Source organism: Fukomys damarensis, unplaced genomic scaffold (assembly GCF_012274545.1).
Source record: "Fukomys damarensis isolate Sample0158 unplaced genomic scaffold, DMR_v1.0_HiC HiC_scaffold_28, whole genome shotgun sequence".
Lineage (NCBI taxonomy): Eukaryota > Metazoa > Chordata > Mammalia > Rodentia > Bathyergidae > Fukomys > Fukomys damarensis.
In genome coordinates, this window is record NW_022900940.1 from 36,824,053 (window position 1) to 36,833,393 (window position 9,341).

Consider the following 9,341-nt stretch of genomic DNA (forward strand, 5'->3'; position numbering starts at 1 on the left):
TGAGTTCAATCCCAGGTACCAAAAAAAAAAAAAAAAAAAAGAGCATGAGTGCTTTAAAAAAACTGTCAAATAAATACACTATATGGTTACAGGTTCTGGCTGACCACTGTGGCACACACCTGAATCCCAGCACTTGGGAGGCAGAGACAGGAGGATCACTGTGAGCAGAAGTCAACCTGGGCTACTGAACTACAGAGTAAGACCTTGTCTCCCAAAAAAAAGCACTTATATAGTTACAGGTTTTAAATACGTCTAAGATAACTTTTTTTTTTTAAGAACTAGAAATTTGGGGTAGGGTATAGCTCAATAAATAATTGGGCACGTTTAGCATGTATGTGAGAAAGAAAAAGGGGAGCCAGAAATTCATTCAGTCAACATGTCTTGCGCATGTGAGCCAATCTTTGTGTGAACCACTCATGATGTGACCTCACCCTTCCAACAGCCGCAAGAGGCCAAGACCCACTATTACCTTGCTTTCACAGACTCAGAAACTTGCCCAAGGCCGCTGTGCAGGTGACAGCTGGGCTGGGATTAAGACCGGGTCGCTCAGTCTGTGGGCTTGCACCAGTCTTCCCACCCCCAGAGCACCCAGATGAAGCTCAAGGTGCAGAACAAAGGTTCCAGACTAAAAGCACCCAGCCTTGCCAGCTTCTCCTTAGCTGGGGGACCAGTGGTGCCCCACACTCATCTCCACACTTTTCTTAAATACTTAAATACTCCATTCATGGCCACCCAACTCTTTTATTTCAATCAAAAAAAACAGCAACTTGTAACAGATGAGGACTGCCTGTCCTGCTGAGAAGAATAATTTTCTTAAATCTGTGGGATAATTCAGGATGCTGATTGTAGTTCTAGCAAACAACTCCAGAAGGTTTTCAAAAAGTTTGTTAAACTGGGCGTGGTGGCACACATCTGTAATCCCGGCACTCAGGAGGCTGAGGCAAGAGGATCGCTGTGAGTTCGAGACCAGCCTGGGCTACACAGTGAGTTCCAGGTCAGTCTCAACTACATAGTGAGACCCTGTCTCAAAAAACAAAACAAAAAAATAAATAAAATAAATTTTAAAATAAAAAATAATTGACAGGGAGGGGTGCAGAGATGGAACCCAGGAGCACTCTGCCACTGAGCTGTACCCCCAGACTTTTCAGTGAGGGTCACATTAAACTGTCCAGGCTGACCTTGTGATCCTCCTCCTGCCTCAGCCTGCAGAGCAGCTAGGATTGCAAGCCTGTGCCATTGCATTTAGCTTAATCGATTCTTTAAACACATCATACCACCCCTGGTTGTGGGGAGCAGACACTTTGCACCGAAATTATAGAAAATAAGATTGTAACACACTGAAATTGGGGGAACTGTAAAAGTCAACGTTCAACACTATGAACCTTAGTCAGTCGACCATTAGTTACATTTTTCTAAAAAATTACACGTAATTAACCACTCATTACAAAAGAGGCATGTGTTACTAGCAAGGCATTATAATTGCAAGATATTACTTTGCCCAAAAAAAGTTCATTAATGGGTGAAATCTGTTGAGGAACAGGACAGCCACAAGGGCTCAATGATTACTTGCTAATTATAATGACAGATTACCTAATAATTACACTAGAAGAAAGGTATCATTTCAATGGAGAGCCAAGGCTCCACTTGGATCAAGTGATTGCACTTAGCATTTTAATAACAGGACAAATTGCCACAACGCACCTGCAGGTAGGTGTGCCACGGGAAGTACCTGTGATGTCTGGAAGGGTACTTGCCAAACTTTAAACTCAGTGAATCCAGAAGAAAGTGGAGCACCCTACATCCTCGCTCCTCCACGTGGGGCACAGCACTGGCGTCTCCTGGAAATCAGCCGGAAATTCAGTTTCTCAGGCCCTGATGTCTTCCGGAATCAGAACGTACACTATCCAAGGATCGGGGAAGGAGATTCCCCCTCCCACACGAATCTAAAGTTTGAGAAGCACCAGTTCTACACGACAACTGGTCTGGATTCTTCAAAACTGTCAATGTCCTGGCCAGACATGGGGAGCCGAGCCCGTAATACCAGCTACTTAGGTGGCAATGCCCTGTCTCAAAATAAAAGGCTTGGGTGGGCAGTTCAGTGATAAAGGGGCTGCCTGGCATGCACAAGGCCATGGGCTAAAAAAAGTGATGTGTACTTTTAAGAGACAGCAGGCAAAGGTGACAAAACAGTAATGACTGGAGATGCTTGGGAAGGGTTTTTTTTTTTTTTCTTTTGGTACCGGGGATCAAACTCAGGTCTTTGAGCTTGCAAGGCAGGCGGCGGAACCACTGATCTAAATCCCTGGCCCCTGGGAAGGTTTTATAAGTACTTGTTATACCAACTTTCCACATTATCTGCAGGACTGAGCATTTCTAATAAACTCAGGAGGAAGAGAAAAATAACTACATCACTGCTAAAATGGTAATTTTTAAAACAAGTCAAGTATTTGGAAAACAAATACATGAAAAGTTCATTAAACTCTAGCTAATGATCTGTGTTAATTGTATGTATTAATTTTCTTGGCAGTACAAGAAAGAATACCCTTTTTCCCAGAAACCAACTTTTCTGCCCAGATGTCAAAACATTCCAGAAAAGCAGAAGTTACTTAGGTACAATTTGCTGGAAAAGTTTCTCACTTAACAGCAAATATAGAGGAGTTGACATTCCAAGAAAAAATTACAGGCAAATGAAGTATAAATCTGAAAAACTCTATACAAAAATCCTATACATTTCATCATTTGGCCATAAAAAGGAATAAAGTACAAAAACAAAAAAAACATGGGTGAACTTCGAGAAAATTCTGCTAAACGAAAGAAGTCAGCCAACATCAGAGCACACAATGGATTCCACTCTAGGAAGAGCCCAGAGCAGGCAAAGCCAGACAGAGAAGTGAACTTGTGGCCGCCAGGGCTGGAGAGAGAAAGGGGGAGAAGTCCTAAAGGGTATGGAGATTTGCCGGGGGATAAGCGTCCTGAAATTAAATGGTGGTGTCAGCTGCACAACTCTATGAACACACTTAAAATTGTATACTTTAAAGGTTGAACTCTGTGATACATGAATCTTAGTATCTCCATGCTACAAGCTCTTCTGCCCTATTCTTGCCAGCAGGAAGTAGAAACAGTTACAGGTAGGACCAAGACACACCCAATCTCTACTGAGGCAGGCTAAGAGAAATAAAAGTTAGAAAGAAAGGAGACAAGAAAAGAAAGTCACAACTACAAATTGTACATCTCCCGTTTTGTTTTGTTTGTGTGTTGAGACAGGGTCTCCCTATGTAGTTGAGGCTGGCCTCAAACTCACTTTGTAGGCCAGGCTGGCCTTGAACGCATGCTGATCCTTCCGCCTCAGCCTCCCAAGTGCTGAAACTACAGGCATGCACCCACAACCGGCCTACAAATTGTAGTTTTAAGAAGACTGCAATTTCCAGAGCCCAGTGAAGTCACCCAGGGCAAGCCATAGCAGCATTCCCTTAATTAAATGTAGGCACCTTTCCTTTGAGACCCATCACACCCCAATTTCTCAGAAATACTACATGTTCATAAATCGGTTTGAGAAAGTAAAGAACAGGAACCTGATCTTAAGATACAGGAACAGTTTTGAGCATCCAAAAAATGTTTAATTACCATTTTTTAAAAAACTGTGGCCGGGCATCCAAGCACTCGGGTGGCTGAGGCAGGAGGATCACTATGAGTTCGAGACCAGCCTGGGCTACAAAATGAGTTCCAGGTCAGTCTCAACTACATAGTGGGACCCTGTCTCCAAAAAATAAAAAAAAAAAAAAAAAAAAAAAAAAAAAAAAAAAACCTGAACCCAAACTGAACGTATAAAAGGGGCTAGTACCTGGGCTGGGGATTTAGCTCTGTAGTTCCACCACCTGCCTTGCAAACCAAAGACCAGAGTTTGATCCCCGGTAACCCTCCCCAAAAAAGGCTAGTACCTTGCTGGGGGTCAGGCCACCTTTCCCAGTGTCCCTGCCACCTCAGAACAGCACAAATGGTCCACACTCTGTTTCTTCATGTGAGCACTAACATCTCTGCCTAACAAAGCTCTCCTGAGCTTCTTATTGAAGAGTCCTGAAAATTCTCTTTCTGCAACCCTGCAATTCTATTCTGCAAGTGGAGTAGTTTAGGCTCCTTAACACAGCTTCCCTGTTCCCTGCTGGTGACATCTCTGACCCTCACAGCCCTGTGTCACCCTGACACCGGGTCTCAGAGTTCAGACCCTCAGGCTGTGCCTCTCTGAACTACTATGTTCTAATCAGTAAAGTTGGGGCTGGACAAGAGGTTATCTCGAGGTTCTCCAAGACATTATATTAAAACCAGCTCGTCTTTTACTTCTGTTTTAAACAGCACAGCTCTTGAACTTTCCTGAACTTTCAAGAATAATAAAGCTCCACTTGGCTTATCCAAGATCGAGTGTCAGGTTCACGGCATCAAGTTACTTCCTTTAGATGGTCTTGGGGCTGGATAACAGGGCATCTCTGCTCAGACTTAGCACTGCAGCTCAAATCAAAAAGATGGAGAGAAAAGTGACTGTGGAGTCAGGGATTGGACTCAGTGGCACCACGCCTACCTTGCAAGTGCAAGGTCCTGAGTTCAATCCCCAGTGCGCACGCACACACACACACACACACAAAACAGTGACTGCAGTAAGTAAGGATTTTTATGGAAGTTTTCCTTGCTGTGTTCTTCCAGCTCCACTCCCACATATTAATACTGGAGACAAGACCAGCCACTGGTGGAGGAAATCTGGTAATCCGGTTTTTCACACCTAGTGGAAGTCAGAATGGTGGCAGGACACATTCCCTCACTTGGGCTCATCCCAACAAACTTATTTCTCATCTTCTGGGCAGCAGAAGCCAGACCCTGGAGCCACAATGGCTGTAACTCTCTACAGAGCCAAAGGCAACACACTGGAAGTAATCAGTGTTGATTGGTGTTTGGGGAAATCCTTGGCCTGAGCGTGCTCTTTGATTCAGTTTTTCCAGTTGGAGCCATCCCGAGTCATGCTGACTCGGGCCTGGAAGGAGGAAATTCCCATTCATGCCTCTCAGACGGTGCCGTCTCCCCTGCAGGAAGGAAGGGCCCACACCGGAGCAGGGTCCAACTCAGAGTCCCGAGGTGCTGAGCCCTGCATCCCTTCCAGGCAGGAAGCAGCCAGCTGGGCTGGAACTTCAGCTGACATTTTCCTAGCCTGGAGAGGGGCACTACTGATTCCCACCGTCTCGGTCCTATGTGGCTGCTTCTCAGCCAAGCAAGGAGTCGCGCTGTCTGTCTGTCCCTCTGAGGCCACCCACCTGCATCTTCCGCGGCAGATGCCCCAGCAGCCCTGTTCGCAGCTGACTGGACTGGGGTGGGTCCTCTGAGGTAGGCAGGCTGAACTCAGCCCCTTCCAGGTGTCCACCTCAGCCAAGAGAAAGGGGAAACAGCTGGAGACCGCAGACAGCTGTGACCGGAGCAGTGAGTGCTTGCAGAGCTCATGGTAAAGGGGAAGAGACAGATACCAAGGAGATGGAAACCAAAGGTCTTGGCTGCTTTTTTCACTACTGCAGACTGAACTGAGGGGACTTCACACTAACCTACAGCCCCAGCCCTTTTTTCTGTTTTATTTTGAGACGGTGTATTTATTGCTAAGTTGCCCAGGCTGGGCTCAAACCTGTGATCCTCCTGCCCTCAGTCTCCCAGCCTTCTCAACCTCCCAGGGTGCTGGGACTACCGGTGTGCGCCCCATGCCCTACTTCCAAGGCTTTCTGAATTTTGGATTCCAAACTTTTTGAGGCCCCGCTGCAGGATTTCCCATGACCTGTGAACTCAGGGTCCTTCTAGGGTGAGCAGCTGTTTCTGCTGCCCAGTGCAGGGGTGGGTTCATGTGATGGCCCCTGGCACAGGACTGGTTTAGAGCAAGGCACGAGATTCCAGGGGTCTACACTTGTATGGGAGTTAACAGAAAGAGGATTTTTTTTTTCCTCTCTGCTTCCCCTACCCTCTGCACTGGGCTTGGATACTGGAGGCCTAAAGGAATAGAGTTGACAAAGGGCCACTCTGCCACCAGCTGGTTCCCAAACCTGAAGCTGACTGGCACTATGGAAGTGGAAAGAGAGAGATCAGACCCTGGTGATCTTTTTTTTTTGGTACTGGGGATCGAACTCGGGTCCTTGTGCATGCAAGGCAGGCCCTGGAAGCACTGAGCTAAATCCCCAAACCCCAGACCCTAGTGATCTTTTCTTTTTCCCCCTTTTTTTTTTTTTTTTTTCCTGGTACCAGGGATTGACCTCAGGACCTTGAGCTTGTGAGACAGGTGCAGTGCCGCTGAGCTAAATCCCCAGCCCGTGATCTTTTTTTGTTTGTTTTTTTGATAGGGTCTCACTGTGTAGCACAGGCTAGCCTCAAATTTGCCGGGATCCCCCTGCCTCTGCCTCTCCAGGGCTGGGATTACAGGCACCACCATGAGCCTTGAACCCAAGCATCCATTGGGGACTTCTCTGTCCTTGGAGCAAGTGGCTTCCTCTTTTGTCTTTAATCTCAAATGAGTTTCTACCACTTGCCAGTTTAAAAAATAAAGTCATTAAAAAACATAAAGCTCTCCTAACAAAAGATAATTTTTTCACTTAACGTAGCAAGTTTTTCTCACTTGTACTCAAAAGAATAAAAATTTGGGCACTGATTCACAGCAAGAGATTAAAGAGGCAACAGATGGGTTTAATGATTACATCTGTGATCCCAATTACTCAGGAGACTGAGGCAAGAAGGATCACAGATTCATGTCCAGCCTGGGCATCTTAGCCAGACCTGGTCTCAAAATAAAACAGGGCCAGAGATGCAGCTAAATGGCGGAGCACTTGTCTAGCATGCATGAAGCCATGTGTTCAATCCTCAGTACCAATATATATAGTTTTGTTTTTAATTTTAAAAAAGCCAAGCATGGTAGCACATCACTGCAATCCTAGCTCTCTGGAAGGTGAGGCAAGAGGATGGCTGCAAATTTAAGGAGAGCATGGCTGGGCGTGGTGGTGCACGCCTATAATCCCAGCACTCAGGAGGCTGAGGCAGGAGAATCGAGACCAGCCTGGGCTACATAGTGAGTTCCAGGTCAGTCTCAACTACATAGTGAGACCCTGTCTCAAAAAACCAAAAAACCAAAAAACCAAAAAAAAAAAAAAAAAAAAAGGAGAGCATGGACTGCACAGCAAAACCCTGTTTCACTCTCTCTCTCTCTCTCTCTCTCTCTCTCTCACACACACACACACACACACTCACACACACACATAAATCTGTAAACACTAAACCAGCTGAAAGCTGAATAAGAACACACCCTTATAAGATCCTTTAATCAAACAGAAATTATGCATATCTGAAGTTCACCCTGTATAAAAGAAGACGGAGGCCATGACAGTCCAATTCTAACCAGCAGTTGCTCAGGATACTGTAAGACTTCTGCCTGGATCACAGAAAACCCACCTGCACCAAACACAGGCAGCTGCCCTGAGAAAGTACCACACCAGCCAGGGTCTAAAACAGCAATTTCAAGGGCAAGGGGAAGAATGGGCAAATTGGCAAATCGAAGAAAGAAATGGTTCAATCACACTGGCCACAGAAAGAATCTGAAGAATGCAAAAATCTCTAAACAGTCTAATGAGTCTCAGAACACTAAAAAGAAAGCATTGCAGCCATCAGGCCAGGATCCTTTGTGGGGCAGCTGAGTTAGCTGTGGGCCTGGGACCACCCAGAGGGCCATGGTCAGGACTGGCTGGAAGGCCTCCTGAGGGAAGCCCATGAGGAACAGCCAAGCGGGTTCCAGGGAGGACTGTGAGGTAGGTTTAAGGAATTTCAGGGGCATAGCCCAGATGATCTTCAGCAATCCTACATCTGTTTCAACCTAGGTTTGTTAAAACAAAAGACTTAGACTGATCCCAAAGCTGCCTTCAAGGATATATGGCTCAAGGCAAGTACAATATTTTAATGCTCCTTGCCTGAAGCCTGCCTAAGATACAAAAGCATTGGGAGTGGATATGTTAACTATTATTTGGAAACCAAGTTTGGAAGGAAAAGGAAGGCTTAGCAGGCTTATCGCTCACTGGTTTGCCTCACTGGTAGTACTGGTTGGGAAGGAAGGTCTTCAGGAAGAGCCAAGTCCTTCAAGAAAATCAAGCAGCCCTTTGAGGCCACCCAAACCCTACGGAGGACTCGCAGGCATTTGACAATGTGTCCTTAGGCTCAAGACTAATCCGGCATACCAGGCACTTAGCTGGCTGAGGTAAGTTCATACACCTGATGACTCACTGCTGGAAATCCCTGCTTACACATCTTCTTTTATAAACTTAGAGCAAATAATCTAAGCTTACTATGATAACATGATAGGGAGAATAAACAGAATCAGGTTAAATCCTTCTGTCCACAAGGATGCCACACAGAGTTCTGTTCCGTGGAGTCCACCCAGATTTGCAGCTAGTCCAGCAGGGGACCTTCACAGCCTCAGTTTCCCCATCTGTGAAGTGGAGGTTAGCACCATTCCTCAGACCTGTGAGGATTCACTGAGAGAACAAGCACTCAATCATTCCGTTACACCCAAATAATACGTGAAGTTTCTACAATGATCAAACATTTGTAAACAAAGGTATCTGATTTATGTTGTTTGTTTTAGGTTTTTTTGAAACAGGGTCTCCCTATGCAGTTCAGGCTGGCCTTGAACTATATAGCCTGGGCAGGCCTCAAAGCCTGGCAATCCTCCTGCCTCAGCCTCCAGAGTGCTGTAAATAAAGGCATGCACCACCACAACCGGCTCTGCTTTGTGATCTACAAAAAGCAGCAAAGCTTAAGAAACAATTTAGAGGAAAAAAAAGAAAGAAAGAAATCAAGCAAGACGTGGTGGTGCATGCCTGTAATTCCAACACTCAGGAGGCTGAGGCAGGAGGATCTCTGTGAGTTCAAGACCAGCCTGGGTTACATAGTGAGTTCCAGGTCAGTCTCAATTACATAATGAGACCCTGTCTCAAAAAACAACAACAAAAAAGAAATCAGATACACTCAAGTGCTGCGTGAATGGGACAGAGGGGGAGGAGTGTTTTAAGAACTATGTCCTCAGACCTAGCCCAGCAGGACCCACCCCCGTCAGGACTCCCAGGCATAAGCCAGGAGGTTGCCTCACCCCACTCAACAGGAAGGACAAGGCCTCCAAAGAAGCACACTGCCGGCCAGGGGACAGTGGAAGGAAACTACTTGGCTCTGGCAGAGTCAGTTCCTGCCTGTTTGCTTTTGCTCCCTGAGTCAGGGTGTACTAATAATCAACAAATGCCAGTCCTGCATGAGAGAGCCCAAGATGCCAGGCACTTCCGCACACTGCT